The 17,701-nt window shown below is 43.1% G+C and overlaps 1 long non-coding RNA gene across 1 annotated transcript; it reads right to left on the bottom strand.

Moving 5' to 3' along the window:
• Positions 1–10,918: 10,918 nt before the first annotated feature.
• Positions 10,919–13,895, bottom strand: LOC146644737 (uncharacterized). Its single transcript, XR_014909016.1, has 4 exons — positions 13,830–13,895; positions 12,776–12,829; positions 11,864–11,924; positions 10,919–11,018 (listed from the first exon to the last, which is right to left on the bottom strand). It is a non-coding gene; the product is annotated as an uncharacterized LOC146644737 (long non-coding RNA).
• Positions 13,896–17,701: the final 3,806 nt, after the last annotated feature.

The raw sequence follows: 17,701 nt of genomic DNA, 5'->3' as shown, positions 1-17,701 counted from the left end.
ATGGGATGTTGTGCCGAGCACCCAGCAGAGTATTCCCTCCTTTCTCTCTCTCTGGGATTTGATCTCCATGTTGTGATCTAATAACATTCCCCCATGAGACTGCAGATGGCATCCCGATTACACTGCAGGAAAATAACATCCTTTCCCATTCGCACACATAGCGTTTCATAACATACCCTCATCAGGACATGGTTAAATGGCAACTGCAGTTGGGCAGGCTACTCATTCAAACCATTTCCAGCAGACATTCAGTGAAACACCAAGCACTGCGCTACGTATCGGCCAATTCTCTGCAACACGTTTGAAATTGCTTAGAAGATTTCACATGCTCCGCGACAAACTACACACACCAAAAAAAGAAAAAAAGAAAAAGTAATTCACCCCCGCAATTTATAGCTCTTTGAACCCTGCGGGTGCAACGAACAATAGGAACAAAGCATTGTCTTTCAATTGTCTGTGACAGTGTGGGCTGCTCAGCACAGAGGCCTTCGCCCTAACTATTGGGGCTGTGTTTGCTAAATGAGCCAGAGCAACACAGCGGAGCCCACAAGGCTCCACACTCTCTGATACGTCCAGGGGCTTTTCTCTGCCTGCACACTCTCTCCACCACCTTACCTCCTCCTCTACCCCCCAATCCTTCCCCTCCGTCAGGAATCTATATTTCATAAGCGAGCTGTGGAGCTCCAGTGCCCAATTATCAGCAGATAAGGCACAGGAAGCCCTGGAGCACCGGCACGGCTATTTAGACGGGGAGGGGGGAAGGAGCTGGAGAACGAAAGGCAGCCAGGCAGGCAGGCAGGCAGGCAGGGACCCAACCCCCCAGGGGCACTTCGCCCTCGCTATTTTTTTTCTTCCTTCTTTTTTCTTTTCACGCTCTCTCTTTCTCTCTCTCTCACTGACAGCCTCCTCCCCCCCTTACCTTAGCGGCAGGGTTCAATTAGTGCCGACGGCGGCTAGCACCCACAGCCCCGCTTAGCCCGGGAGCTGGAGCCTCTATCAGCACACACCAACAGCACGCAAGGCTGAGTCCAACGAGCAAACTAACGTCAAGACAAGTTTTGTGTGGGTCTTGCACATATAGGCATGCACACGTACGCACACACACAATCGCACAATCCGAGAGGCTTTTAGTATCTCAGCCAGGAAGCACCACAGAGTCATCCACATAAAATTTTAAATAAAAACTGAAAACTTTTTACTACATTTTTTCTTTTATTCTTGAGACCATGGCATGGAGGTAAGGGCGATTCATTGGCTAGCCTTAACATCCACGTCATGCATGAAAATGAGATATTATTCATTGTCTCCATGTAATAATCACATCTCACTAATCCCTAGGATGTTACTTTTAACAATGCAGGGATTTCCTAGTTAAAGAAAGGTCATATAAAAATATAAAAAGCTGACCAAATGTGAAATTAACAGCAGCCACACCAAATATTTCCTGTTATTTCAGTGTTTTTCAGACACGTCGTTGCTGCCTCGTCGGGCCAGCACATTTAATTCAGGACTTTTCACACTCTTCTGCAGCCCCAGACCTTTATTAGCGACGGGGTAAAAGTCAATGTGCCTCCTGCATTTTCAGACCCCACCGAAAAAAAAGAAAAAGAAAAAACCACGAACTCCAACTGCCAATGCTGAGCAAGGTCGGCCAGGGGTCAGGCACAGCTCACGGATACGAGACGGATATCGATTCGCCGGGACAGGCCACAAGCGCCACTTTCTCTCCTCCTCTTTTTCCTCTACAGTCACAGGGCAGGCATCAGCCAATAGATCAGCCAAGGGCAGGAAACGGCCGGGGTCAGAGGGGACGCTGAGAGTATATGTGTGTGTGTGTGTGCGTGCGTGCGTGTGTTTGTGTGCAGGCGCACGTGTGTGATGATAAGACTAACAGCCACCCGAAAGCTGCACCACAGCTATGGGACCTTCAGGCTGGGCCCAATCACCTGCGACCAACAAAGAAAATCACTCTGACCAAAAACTGATAGAGTCATCTTACCTTATCTTCTATGACTGCTTCAGCATCTTGCCTGTTATTGCTATGGCTTCTATCAATAGGCAGTTAATATTACCAAACACTTGTCACCACAGGACAGTGTTTGGGTGTATTTGGTTTGTCATTTTTATCCAGTGGCCTGGATCAGGGAATCCACCAACACCAGGAAAGAAGCTGGAGTCGTGCTCTTAAAGCACCAGCAGTGCACTGGTCATCATTGAGTACCATGTATGATTGTTATACTCGAGTAAATAAAAAGTTTATATTTCTCAGTTTTTATGGATGTGTGGTTAAATGCACAGGTGGACCGTATGTTTGCAAGTCTGAAACAGAGGAGAGCAGGCAATGCTCCCAGGCATAGAGAGCAGGGCAGCTCTATCTTCCACTACTATAAGGCAGGGCAGTATAAAGAAAACGAGTAAAGTGCACTGGGCTGCATCAGTAGAGTTGTGCGATATCTACAGTTCAAACCCAATAACTGCAACATACTGTAGCTCAAATGCAAATATGTGAATAAATTAAGTATCTGTTGATGCAAACCCTAGTTTCTATCCTCTTTGAACCTTCTCATTTTAGGTTTACACATAATTTTGGAAGACGTGACTGCCCTCGATATGTGGGGTACTCAGAAAGTCAATTTCTTGGTCATCTTGCTCATCTCTTACGCTCTTTTAGCCGTTTCAACCACAAACTGCAGAAACAGAGCAATTTTGATAAATAAGGAAACGACTACAAAAGAAAAGCTTCAGATACAAGACAGAGAAGATAGCGAGGCAGTGAAGGGGAAGTGAACTTCCCCCGCTGACGCTCTTGTTCCACAGCAAGAATCCCCCGGTCGGTAGCCTCAAACATCTGGTTCCAGTTAGCTCTCAGTGCTTTGACGCGTTTCCTGTGCTGCTGCTGCTCCACGCAGCCACGGCGCACACACCCCTCCCAACAAGCATGACAGCAAAACTCTCTTGAGATGATACACTGTAGGTCACACACAGACGCATACGTCTACTCTATGTTCAAACGAGCCAAGAGTGCTTGAGGCTGTACTCTGGCTTCAGACCGTCTGTTACAGAAACGAAGGGGTAATGACATCATAGCCAGAGTTACATTAATAATCTGTGGCATTTCCAAATAAATGTTTTGATGCCATCACACATTTATATAACAAGCAAACATTACTCATCTCATGAAACTTAACACTGTATCTTTTTCTATGAATAATAGCAGCCAGTTCTATATTAAAACCACGAATATGATGGAAGTAAGAGCTAGAAGAACAGGACAGTGACTTTACAAAAGAAATTATTTAGCCTTTTGTTCCCAATATGAAACTCATAGTAATACTTTCTTGAAACCAATCCGCAGTGAGAATTTGCTCAGCAGTAGTGGTGCGTGCGTCACTGTAAAGCAAACATCTAATGCTGTTTATGTTTCGTACCTTAAGCTGAACCGAGGCAATTTCCTGCCAGTTACACTGATGCAGCAATAAAGTATCGAAGCTTTGAGTCTGACACACGGTCACAAACAAGCTCAGAGGCACAGATTGTATTTTTGACCTGTCATGACACCATGTTATGTCACTCACTCTGTGTATGACTATAATGTTTCAGTGTAACTGCCCACATAATTAACAAAAACGCCTTCCAGTGAGGTGATTCCCTTTGTGGGGGAGTGGAAAAGGGTGAACCCAGAATGGAGAAATACATGTGAGATGTGCAAAAAAGAAAAAAACAAAAAACAAAAGAAAAAAAACAAAAACAACAAGGAGCCCACACAGCCCTGCTGCCGTGCAGAGGAACATTGTAACCTCGTGGGCTACACCGGGGATTACGGGTGGTGAAAGTGAGAATGAGGGGGTGAGAGGAGAGAAAGAAACAAAAGTGCAATGAAGAGGAGGTAAAGAAACAGGAAGGAGCTTCTCAAAGGCTTTCCTGCGTTGGAGGGACTCCCTGTACCACGCAAATTCTCTATAAACAGAACACAAAATCATTCTGTGAAATCACCATGTGACTGGAAATTTACTAACCTTCTGTTCGCCTACGCTTAAAAAAAAAAAAAAAAAAAGAGCCAGGCCAGTTTCCATTTCTATTTTAGATTACGCTACAGACGTAAAAACCCGGACATACAGCAAATCTAAGCAAACCAATATTTTCTTAGAGCTTCTTAAGAGTACAGTAACATTGCAACTTTCAATATATGAATAATAGTGCATAAAGATGTCTCCATCTAAATTCGGTTTGCGGTAAAGCCGTGCTTTTTCTAGATTTAAAAAGACACACTTTAATTGCTCCCAAGCGCGGGTGAGCATGACCAAATGAGGACAAATGAAAGTTTAAGGAGGCAGTATTGATTTGTGTGGAGGTCAGGGGTAGGTCACCCCTATCAGAGAATCAACAAACAGCCGCCAGCACCCTTCTCAGCTAAGCCAATCACCTTCTGACCTGGTCCACTGTTACCATGGCAAATGACCCTGAACCACACAGACCATAAACTCAGCTCCTTACCGAGTGAAAGCAGCAAAGCGGAGCTACGCAAAGATGGTGGAACCACAACAAATCTTTAATACAGATTTTACTCTGTTTTCCAATCTCTGGGACTTGGCGAGTATTCAAAAAAATAGTGCTACTTCAGCAGAGATGTGATCTGGTTGTGCTATTGATTCACAAAACGATGTATTAAAATTCATATTATTCCAATTGAAATGTAATTGAAAAGTAACAAATGAGGGCTTTTGCCTGTATGAATCATTAAGCCCTTAAAGGAACATCAATTTAATGGTTTTACATGCAGTTTAGCGTTTGCTTTTGGGATTTTTTACTCTACAAACGCAAAATTCTCATCAATACAATAATGACTGCAAAAATATCACTCCAGTCATGCCCTTCTTATAATCCAATTTTTTGTATCCATGTAGAAGGAAGAAATCTCAGACTCTTGTCTTATATCTACACTTTCCAAATTATCCTCCTCCTGCTCCTCCTTTTAGCCCACTCTCCTAACACCCCTCCTTCCCTCCGAGGCAGGCAGGCAGTGGTGGTAACCAAGCCTCTGGCAGTGTGTTCCTATCCTGCAGGAGCCCTCAGGTTCCAACCTGTCAATATCCCAGGCAGCATCTTGGCTCTGCTGTGGCTCAGTTAACCTCCTCACCCACCGCTACAGCACAAGAGGCTCCTGTCCCTCTGCCAGCCCAGAGACAAGCACATTCTATTCCCCCCACCCCAAGCACTACTTCTCCTTCACCTCAAATACGCTCCTGCACCACAAACACTGAGCTCACATCTGTAAAGGGCAGCACTATGGCAGCAAAAGCAAGCAAGATGGCAGCCGACGGTAGTTTTCTGCTCACTGACATCTCAGATGCTTTTGGATGACAGTCACGTTGGAAGCTCACTGAGGGTAAAGAGGGAGGATATTGGAGAAAAGCCTGAAGCCTGAAGGGAAGAAAAGCTCAGTGACTCTGTGACAAAGGTCCCATCATCTCATGGTCTATATCAGTTTCAGAGAGAAGAGGGGTCGCTGTAAGAAAATGAATACATTTTTAAAAAGAAATCGATGTATTGACACAGAAACAGGAATTTCAGAGTGGTTTAAGAGTATTTGTAATCTACAAACGCACACAGGCCTGATCCCAACCGTGGTAACAAGCGTGTGGCAGCATGTCACCCATCCCATCTCAAAACACACGCACTCTCTCCCACACACACACACGAACACACACTCCTCCGTGCCTGACTGCGAGGCACCGTGGCTGTCTGCTGGGAGCTCAGGTTACGGCCGACCAGACTTTATGGAAGCCTCTCTCCCACACCCACTCCCCCTCCGCAGGGCTCCGGAGGAGGTATCGAGTTGCCGGTTCAGCGCCGGCCAGGCTTGGAGCTGGCGGCGGCTTGTGATCTTGGGTGCCTGTGTGTTTTATCTCCCACTCTTTGAGGATATCAGCACACAGCGCTGCTGTCTCTTCAGGTATGTAGGTGTGATTTACATAGACCCTTCGTGCTCATGCACGTACACACAAAATGCGGCCTCCTTCTCAGCACCTGTATTTTATATTCCCACATGCAATAAGAATAAATGAGGAACAAAAGTATAAAATGCTACGTTTTCTCACTTAGAAGCAGGTGTCTCTGAGTCTTATTTGAAGATGTTCACATCTGATTTTGCTTTTACCTTTGTAGAAGCAACTTCAATTTTTACTCATTCATTTTAAAGCAACGGGGTTTCAATTTCCATCTTTAGATGGTCTCTAACTCTTGCTTCTATACACGAACCAAGTCAACAACAAAGTGACACTGAAGAAAATCTGATTACTTTCTGGATAATGAGTGAGATCAGAAGTCTCAGTAAAGGTTGCTCCAAAACCATGATGAATAAAACCAAAACTATCTGCAGCTATAGGGTGGATACTACAAGAGCTAAGAGAAAATACTGATATGTTGACTGACTCTACACCTTAATGGGACTGGTGTCAAAACCCAGCACAACTTTTTCACAACTGAAATGACACTTAAAAGCAATGGCGTGCCCCTTTAACCCTAGAACACTATCGCTATAAATAGTAACACGATCACTAATGCCGGGTGATTTATACCCGGTATAATATAACCAATGAAAAGTAATCAAATATATCAAAATATGACAACATCACAGATTAGAGTGGTCTTCTTTTACTTTCAACTGTGCCATGTCTAACAAAATGAAAAATAAAACTCCTAAAACAAAATAATGACTCTGGAAAGCTGGTCTTTGGTCCACCCATTCCTGGGACATTTGAGACTTCCCTGGTGATGGCACAGGCTCCTCGACACGCAAACAGCTGCAGGAGTGAGAAATCATGTAAATGTATTTTCTCGGGTGTAAATCACCCAGCGATAGTGTTCTAGGGTTAAGAAAGACTGTTTCGTGACTCCTACAATTATTCATACATAACCAAAGACCATCACCACAACACCTATGTCCCTTCCAAACCCCATGATGCTATCGGTTCTCTGAGAGAGTGACTTGCTAAAACCCCGTCTATGAGAATCTCATTGTGGCACATTTGCATGAAGGAGTCGCGGGAAAGGTGCACTCGCGGGTCAACATCGAACACACCATCTATATTCAGGGACCTTGTGACGGTTCTACCGCAAGCTCGCTTGCTAGCCTGGCTTGGAACGGCACTCATGAATATTGCATGGGGACATCTGCCACCTCTGAATTATAGATCTGTGGAGGCCCAGCATATGGGAACAGCCCAGCAAGTGCTAATGGCTAGCTCACCATAACAAAATATGGGTTAGAGGCACGTGAATGATAGTTGGGTCATGCAACCTTTCAGTCATCTGAATGTGAGGCGGATTATAAATGTGATTATTTACATGACTCTGTGTGTGTGCTCATGTATGTGGAATGAGGATGGATATAGTTATTTGACCACAAACAAGCAACCAAATTACAGACATCCAACTTGCTCATGTGACTGTGAGAAAGCCAGTAAATCACACCATGTGTAGCCCATGTAACTCTGAAGCTAATGCGACCTTCTCACATGGGGAAAAGGCAACAAACGAATTTCCACACAGGAATTAATAAAAGTCAGTCGATCATTTTAAAACACTTCCCAACGCTAAACTTGTGGATGTAAAAAATGAGACTCAGAAACCCTCAGCCTAACAAGCAATGGTTAATGTCCCTGAGCCTTTTATGTAGGCTTCCTCCAGCTGAAGTGCAGCTTGCTTGAATATTCTATACTCTGGTTGCAAGGCCTGCTCTTTAAAGAAAAAGAGAGAGGACAGGAGGGGGTTGGAAGGATGGGGGGTTTATTTTCTTCCGGCCCAGTCGAGCAGGAGGCCTGGTCTACCCGGGACCACTTCGATCTACGCCTTTCTCTCCGGGATTATCCTCTTATCAGCGCCGCAAAAGCCAGGCTAAGAAGCGCCAGTAATTAGCCTATCTTTAATTAACAAGCACTTTGCTTCAAAACCACCCACAGTCCATGTAGGCTCCCACTTGGAAGGCAGTCAGCACCGGCGCAAGGATGAGCAGACTTAATCTTGTTTTTGTCTGACTAAGAGAGAGTGAACATGTAGAAAAGGGCAAAGTTCATTTTCAAGTAGCTGGAGAGTCACACCATGCAGAAACGTCCCTCATGCATGCTCGATCGCAAACAAGCCTTTCTACACCGCAGGTTTCAAAGGGAATCCTACCACCCACCACTGTTCCACTTTGTTGTGCAAGTGTTTATAATGTGTGTGTGTGTTCATTTGAGTGTGTACACTAATGTGTGGATGGATAACCACACTCAAATTATGCTACCACTCACCATCATTCACAGACCTAACTTTCCAGGTTTACTGAAGCCTCCGCCGAGCCTGCAGTGGAAACTTGTGTGGGAGAAGATGAAGGACAGAAGTGACTTCCATGCACCTCGCTGAAGATTAGAAGAGAGAAGGTTCACAACCCCACTCTAAACTGCCACCTTTTGGAGAATACATAGTTCTGAATACTTGCTATAAAGTGATGTGGTAAACAGTAGCACAGCTAAGTGGCCTGCTAAGTCACATTATGGTCATAGATCACCAAGCACCGGGTTATGGCTGGAGCAAGATGACAGCTCCGGATGAAAGGAAGAAGTGCAGACTATGTAGAAGGTAAACCATGCCCTAGCTCGGCCTGGCCCTGGCAGTGCCAAGCAGGAGGGGCGGCCCCAGCGTGCATACATTAGCGGTGCTTAGGCGCACTAATTGCTTCTCACTTAGACAAATCTCCTGCAAATCACGGCTGTGCCGCCAGCACTGCCCGAGCCCCCCGGGATGGAGAGACGGCAGGCAGGCGGACGGAGCGAGAGGCAGGAGGAAGAAGAGAAGGAGGAGGAGGGGGGTGGCAAGTGGAGCATGTGTACCAGAGGCGCCTTGGAGAAGGAGGGAGGAAGGAGAAGGATGAGGGGGGGGGGATGCTCCCATGAGAATGGAGAGAAACGAAGAGGAGAGAAAGAGAAAGAGAGGGAGAAGCTTCAACACTTCAAGAGGCTCTCTCTCTCTCTCTCTCTCCCCATCTCTGCTCATCCATAGTCCAGGCTGAGTGCCCCCCACCCCAACCTCTTACACCCCTACGCTCAGAAGCCCCACCGCTGCTCCACTCCTCCAACGCTCCATCCCTCCACCTCCCCACCCCCACCTCTCAGATCTGTGCTCTGCCCCCTCGCTCGCCCCTCCTTTCTCACACTCCCTCCCTCTCCATCGCTCTACAGAAAAGTGGAGGAAAGATGAAACTCTACAAAGAGGGGGGGGAAAAAGAAAAGAAAAAAAAAATCAATAACACAGATGGATATCTGGATAACAGGGTCCGGCATGCTTCGGCGGTGAGGCAATCCAGAGGGTGCCCACACAACTTCCACAAAGGCGGAGAGATGGGCAAAAACAAGACGCTGGAAAAGAAGGTGGTGATCAGCCTCAGGAAGTCAACATCACCCGCAACACACAAATACACACTTGCTCACATAGAAGAGTGCTCTCTGCAATGTATGGCTGCAGCCATACACAGACACCCACACACACAAAAACACCCAATATTTCCACAGATGAAAATATAAACAAAAATAAATACGTTTGTTGGAATTACTCATTCTATCCTCAGCCCCACACGGCTAATTGGGGAAATGCTACAACACAATAATAGTCATCAGATAATCTGAGGTAAAAGAAAATAGCCCTCTGTAACAATAAGATAGAATACAAGAGATCAATATTATTGCCAGGTTTATTATTCTGCTGGTGTTAATTTGAATATTGGGTGGCTGAAGGCAACATTTCTCTTTTTAGCAATGGTTTAAAGTATACCCAATCACGAGCACTGTATACAATTTACTAGGGGGAAAAAAAGGACCAGGAGTTAGATCTAATTTTTGAGTATATTCATATATATGATGAAGGTTGACATCATATATATATTATATGACTTAGTACAAGTTTGTGGTACTTTTTTACTCAAACTTTTTAGTTGCTAGTGAGGTCTTGTATAGGGAGACACTGAGCTCATTCAAGTCTAAAGCAATTCATGGACAAAGTTGTCTGAGAAAGGGCAGAGAAGCAGTGGGTATCCAATAAAATTACACTCAGGAGAGGTGAGGGAAGAGCTTGGCAGTAGTCCCCAACAAAGAAGCAAACTTAGTTCTACTCAAGCGCACAACTAGAGCAATGGAAAGCATTTCCAGATATTTTCTGAGCCAAAGACAACAAAACGACGGCTCAAACTTTCTTAATTTCTTATACAAGATTACCATTCAGAGTTCAGAGGCCTTGAGGAGACAGATCTAAATGAAGATTAGCATCAACACTTGTGTTTTTTTTTTGTTTTAATTTAATTAATTGGGGAGATAAAATTAGTGGTAATGGAAAAACAGGTCTATATGTAATATAAATATAAAAGGGAGCTGATCTGACACCGATTACCTCATTTCTATTAGCTTGAGCTTTCCCCTTGTTCTTCTTCACCTTTTCCCCCATAAAGATGAAATGTGACGACATCCCCTCTCCTCTCCTGAGTGTTGCCACCTCAGTAGCTGCATAGGCAGAGGCCAAACTCACTACCGTCACTCATTTTGTTCTATAAGAAGGCCTGAAGTAAGCACCAAGTTCACAAAAAGTGCTTCAGTGGTTTCTCCTAGTAAGCTTTCAAGGAGTAAAGAGTTACAATTCACATTTAAGGAGACAAAATTAAAACAATGTTTCTTTCTTTAAGCCCTGAAATACCTGTTTGAGCCCTCTTACCTGGGATCACTGCAAACTAGCTTAACATAATCAGGCTTACTAAGAATAAACCTGGATTATCCATTTAGTTTTCTTGTAAAACGCACAGGCACTGGGATAATCAGGGCCATCTATCAAATGTCAAAGTGGTTTAAAAAAAACTGTTTGTAGTAACACACCTACTGTCTGTGTCAAACAGTACCTTATAACAGCCCTTTATCTCTCAGGCCATGTGTGATGCACTTCTGCGTGGTTTTTCCTCCCACGAAACCAGTGCAGATTGGGTGTGATGCTTTTAGCAACTGTGGGAGAGGTGACAGGGTGAAGACTTCATTATAATGAATGTCAGCGATGACCCCAATCTCCCATATGCACACATGCACATATACATGCAAATTCACACATGCACATATTCCACCCAGCTCTTCTCCTACAGTCCAATCTTTGCTGAAATTACTATAATCCTCCCTTGGGCATAGTGGTTCTTCTCTCTGTGGCCACGCTGAAGCTGTCCTCAGCAAGCTATTGCAGGTCTGTTACAGTTGGTAAGTGACTGAGGTACATTTGATTATTTACATTTAACACATTTTATTTTTTTCAGTGTATGAAGATTTCAGAATTCTCTTGTCTGAGTTATAATGCTGAAGGTGATTAGGGTGCTGGCTGCGCCCAAGTTTGAGGTTAAGCCTGTTAAGTCAAATCAGAGTAAGTCTAAACTTATATTTACACCTCTGAAGTGGTTTTGTTCAGTAGTAGTGATAAAGTTGATAATGAAAACTATTTAAACTCAAAATTTGTGATCAATTAACACAAACATTTCAGACATTTAATAATTAATCCTTCATTTAGACATTTTCCCCCAATATAATAAATCACCAGCACCATCTACTGTCTACTCCCTACCCTAAAACGAAGACACAAACTAGACCCCAACTCTAAAATATGTGCCTACTGCGCCATCTTATGGAGACAAGCAGACAGCTCAACCCCCAGCAGGCAGATAAAGAATATGCAGCTTTTCTTTGACTGCAATATTTGTATGGCCACATTTACAGAGGACTGAAACACAGGAATCTACAGTAGTTTTGGAATGATAAATATATTAGACAAAACACATAATGGGAGATGTTAATAAATATTAGCATACCTTATGTGAACTAGTATTATTCTTATACGAAATCCATGAAATCCTGGATTGATGCTCGATACTAGAAGAAGACAACCAAACAAGATTAATAGCTTTAATTTCATGGGGGTTTTGTTGTTGTTGTTGATTTTCATGTTTTCTAGCTACTAGATGGCTAATCCATCACTGAATACAGACCTGGATTAGGTCAAGCACAAAATGGAGTGGAAGTAATCAAGTGCTGCTGACTGTCAGAAATATAACTAGATTAAAACTTAAAATAGCGATTATACAAAAATCTGAATAGTTATCCAAATCATGCCAGCACAGCATAATTTGTAGAGGTCAAAGCTTTTGTTGCATTGTTGTGCAGGTGGGTTTTGAGCTGCAAGACTCTTACACCCTAGTATTACTGACCTGTGAGATCTACCCTGATTAATCCTGGTATGTGTGCAGCTCTCATGACTGAGGGTAGCTTTACACTGAATATTAATTGCAAAGAGATCAGATTTGCACATTTCAAGTGTTTAGTCTGTCCCACCTGTTAATGCCTGAAAAATAGTATTATCTGAAGAAATCTGATATTCCTTGGCTTGTGTGACACCTGTTACGAAATCAGTTTCACCCTGGTTATTTTTTATTCCTCGGGCATCCAGAGACGGCACCGGACTCAGTAGCCATTTTACAAAACTTTTATTCATCTTCAGTTAAGCATGCATCTTCTAGAAGGGAAGACGTGCAAGGCTGGTGTCCCTTTGCAGATCTCCCACTCCTTTGTTTGTTACAGTCAGCTTTATAGAAGTGACCTCATCATAAAACCCCCATGGTGTGTTGAAAACTGTGTTTGTGCATGTATGTGCGAGCACGTGAATGAGTGTGCATGTAGGTGAGGGTGCGTAACAGTTAAAGCACTGTGGGTGTGTGTGTCTGTACCTGTGGCTTCCTGCTGGTCATAAAAGTAATCTCCTCCCAATCTACACCAAATTCCTTTAGACAACATACAAAACACAGTTAACATATTACAAACACTGAGACCCCCACTCTGCATCCACTGGGCCATTGGCCTCTTGTTGTCTTACATTTACAGATAAGCATGTGGAGAGTCTCCTGCAAACCTACTTCCAAGTTATGGCAATTATGAACTTTTATTAAAGGTACAAGCATCAGCAACCCCCAACTGTAGCTTCCTGTCTCCTTTTATGACAGCAGACCCCCAGTGTCAATAAATTCCTTTCCCTGTACACAATTACACACACACTCTCAAGCCTACAGCTAAGCCAAACTAAAACACACAGACAAATCCTTCCCTATTCCTCTGATCTACTGCTGGACCGTCTCATCCAAGCAAATTTAACATTTTGTATTCTAATAATTGTTTTCTTGTACTCACACACCTTTGCAAGCATATCTACAATATAGCTGGATGTAGCTCTTTGAGTATGTGTGCAGCCTTCAGTGTTTGTATGGACTTTATCTATTTATTAAAAGCACAAAACTGGATAAAAGCTCTTCATTAGTGGTAAGAATTATTTTAAATGACATGTTTTTTGTAATCTTGAAAAAATGTTAAGCAATCTTTACATTTAGAGGAGTTTCAGAGGACTTCTTACAAAGTCTTTTGACTGAAGTGTACCTAGTGCTTGCTAGCACTGCTAGGAAAGGTATCAATTAGTAATTAAAAAGTTAATTTTATGTGTTGTAATGTCAATAATTTTATGGTTTAACTAACAGGGTAAAACACCATAGCTGCATTAGATTACCCAACTAAAAAGTGTCATACTAAAGACATGAAAACAGCTGCGTTTTAGACAGCTAACTGTTAGCAGCGTTAGCTAAGAGCTATCGAATATTTAATTGCTAGAAGCCATTTTTGCATTTGGTAACTAACTAACGTTATTTTATACTTTCTAGATTAGTTGTCTCTTTAACGAGGACATTATAATTATTAACTTTAAGTTAAATGCCCGTGACTGTCATCATTACTTACCGGTCACTGTTTTATTTAACCGTTTAAAATAGAGACTGTATATAAAAGAAAGCGGGAGCAGTCTTTGGTTTCTGTTTGTCATGGGATGCTGCCAGGAAAACAGCTGACTTCCTACTACCAAATTTAACAACATCCGGTTGCTTTCAGTGTAAAATACCCTTTTGGGATGTATGCTTAATTAGGGGTGAAATTATTGAATTAAAAACTCAACTAATGCTTTTTGCACTAGAAAATATATGATAAGCAAGAATGTTACCTCTTCTACAAATCAAATATCCAAACTACAGGCTTTTATTGTGAAAAAAGAGTATTTTACAGCATTAGCTCATTAAGTTAAAAGTCCACTAACACAATCCAAAAACAATTTTAAAACTAGGTCTAGTCAGAATCCAAAAAACTGTAAATTGGGCCGAAATCAAATAATTGGCCCACCTCTTTTGTTGAAGTCTGACAAAATTAATCTACCCTATTACCTTCTTATATTTTAGATCTTTCTTGAATCAGGTTGACTGTGTATGCACAAATCAAAATCCGGATCAGAAACAGCTTCAACAACACAAGTGAGGGAATCATCCTCTGCATGTCCTATTTCTTATTAATAGGTAGCCAGTTCACTTCCTCAGCTACAATCTTTCGTTCCCACCAGCTACAATGGACACTCTCTGATCACAAAAGCACAAAACTGCATGAACAATGTTAGTGGTAACTCCACATACTACTATTAGGTAAGTTGATTTTTACAAATTTTGTAGTAAAAATGCTAGATGAAGTGCATTTAGTGGATCCTATTTAGACTTTCTGTCCTGCTGAAATATTTGAGTTTTATATAATCAACCTTGGCGCTCTGTCGCCATCTTCTGGTCAGCCACCCATAAAAATGACAACAATAACATTAAGACTGGTTGTTAACCATCGTTATAAAATTAAATATTGTTTTGGAGTTTGGAAGAACCTTTGCTGAACACTGAAATGATCCTAAATTACCAGAAGTTGAAAGCTTTAAAGCCACTTCCAAAATTTGTGTTTTGGAAAAAAAAAGATTCATTTGGCATGAAGACTTTTTATTTAAAAGAACAAATAAATATATTGTTTGTAACTTTTTACATCTTGCCTCATGTGATGACATAATAGTAAGTCAGTGACCCTCTGGTTCACCTCCAAGGTGACAGCCCCCTCTAAGGGTTAAATACCTGGAACTCTCCGCCAGTCGTTTTAGAAGTGAAGAGGTCTCTTGGATGAGAGGCGAAGTCCAATCACCTTCTTTTCAAGCGCTCAAGACTGTTATGACCTGGAAGATGGAGATATGGCTGTATAGGTTCTCAATGTAACAGCACAACCACTATGTTTTTACATACATAATCTATTTTTGGATTTTTGCTTATTCACAAGGGTTCGCCAGCAGGTTTCTGCATGTTTGAGTCGGCAGATTTTACATTGGATGTCCTTCCTAATGCTGTTCCACAGGGACTGGTGTCTCCTCCCAGGAGATCTTTCACTTGTTAGGCAAATATGTGAACCACTACACCGCAGGACCACTATTTGCATAATTGCTCTTCCCGTGATGACAGAACAACTCCAGGTGGGGCACATACAAATCAGGCAAAAACATGAAACTACTTTGAATGAATATGATTTGGTAAAATTACATTTGAACTGGTTATTGTTAATGATTAAAAGGAATTGTGGGGTGTGGGGTACAAACAAAGTGGGGCTCAGCAGAAAAGGTGACTGCAACTAATTTGTGAAGCAAATTGTTTGAATTTTTTTGCTTATCAGAACTGTGTGACACAAATAAGTCTGTAAGGCTGCGAAGTATCAAAGTTTTTGATCATAATTATGTCAGAAAAGACTGATTCAAATGAACCAAATACAACTTCATGACTAAAGGTATAACTATTTTTTGGTTAAAACCAAATTAAGACTATAAAATGTGAATATTAACTCATACTGTGATATGGATAAACTTCCAACAGATTAATGTTAGGGGATCACAGCACATCCACAATATTACGCTTAATAATAACCAACAAGACCTAGGATGTGCAAAATATTCCATCCATCCATCTTCTTCCGCTTTATCCGGGGCCGGGTCGCGGGGGCAGCAGTCTAAGCAGAGAAGCCCAGACCTCCCTCTCCCCAGCCACCTCCTCCAGCTTTTCCGGGGGAACACCAAGGTGTTCCCAGGCCAGTCGAGAGATATAATCTCTCCAGCGTGTCCTGGGTCTGCCCCAGGGCCTCCTCCCGGTGGGACATGCCCGGAACACCTCACCCAGGAGGCGCATCCTTGTCAGATGCCCGAACCACCTCAGCTGGCTCCTTTCGATGTGGAGGAGCAGCGGCTCTACTCTGAGCCCCTCCCAGATGGCTGAACTTCTCACCCTATCTCTAAGAGAGAGGCCAGCCACCCTTCGGAGGAAGCTCATTTCCGCCGCTTGTATCCGCGATCTTGTTCTTTCGGTCACTACCCACAGCTCGTGGCCATAGGTGAGGGTAGGGACGTAGATCGACCGGTAAATTGAGAGCTTCGCTTTTACACTCAGCTCCCTCTTCACCACGACGGACCGGTGCAAGGTCCGCATCACTGCGGCCGCAGCACCAATCCGTCTGTCGATCCCCGGCTTCCTTCTCCCATCACTCGCCAACAAGACCCCGAGATACTTGAACTCCTCCACTTGGGACAGGAACTGCAAAATATTATTTTTATTAAATAAAATATATATCTTTATGCCTAATTAACCTTTTACCACCTGCTACTTTTAATCTTTCAAAGTATGAGTCAGCGGAGTATATTTTCTTATTGTCCATAAATCCTAGAGATTATGAATATATCCCAGCATGTGCATGTGCAGCTTAGAGTCAAACACTTAAACATTTTTTAAGATTTACATCTTCGGTGGGGATTAACCTGCTTGGGGTTGAGTAGCTTAAACAGGGTATCAGAAATGAAAGGCAGACTTTGCAGAATTTATTGACATTAAAAGGGTTTAAAAGTTTTACCTTTAAGCTAGTGGCAAATAAGAACTTGGTTTAGATGGTGTACAAAAATGACCACAAGCCATTTAGAGTCATAAAAAGGGAAATTAGTGAGGGCAATGCATTATATTTTATTTAGCTTTTAATTCCTGTTGTTCCACCTTGTCTCACCAACCCGCCATGCACAGTGCACTCAACTCTGTGTGCGCTTAAAATCTAAGCTGCCTTTTTTGGATTTAAACAATATTTTAGTACAATAAATAGAATCGTGAAAGTGATCTTGTAGGGTTTTTTTCTGTGCAACCTTTTTATCTTCAGCTCATTTTCATGGTGTTACGCTGTGAGGGAAGCGAAGCGTACGCAGGAGCAGCGTGGCCAGTGGGTATGTGTGCGCGGCGGGCGGAGAGGCTCGCGGACAAACAGAGTGTGACAGGTCCGCTCAGCCACGCTGGGATAGAGGGTCACGCCTACAGCAGCGCTCGAGACAAGGTCAGCCACGACGAGACTGACGAGCAGCACTGGTGGAGATTACGCATGATAAGCCACCGCTCACCCAGTGGCCTCTTCGCTCGCTCTCATTTTCCCCTTCCTCCCCCTTCACAGCCGGCCTTCTCATATCTCTCTGCCACAATGTCAAGTGTTTACCGTTTTAGTTTGCTTCACTGAAAGCCATTTGGTATGTTCAAACATTTCTGCCTCCCTGGAGCGCTGCTTGCGCAGGGACATATTTCCTTTAATGAGGGCAAGCAGGCAATGCAAGAGACATCTTTCACTGCCTGCTTTTATTCGTACACACCTAGAGACACACACACACACAAGCAAGCAAGCAACTTCTTGATTTAGACACCTTACACTGTACTGTTATGAGCACAGACAGTTAGCGAACCTGCCACATTTCC

This window comes from Rhamphochromis longiceps, linkage group LG20 (assembly GCF_057381845.1).
Source record: "Rhamphochromis longiceps isolate RC_006_pf linkage group LG20, R_longiceps_female_GT1.1, whole genome shotgun sequence".
Classification (NCBI taxonomy): Eukaryota; Metazoa; Chordata; class Actinopteri; order Cichliformes; family Cichlidae; genus Rhamphochromis; species Rhamphochromis longiceps.
The sequence above is the reverse complement of the archived record's forward strand: the minus strand, read 5'-3'. Positions and strand labels throughout refer to the sequence as shown.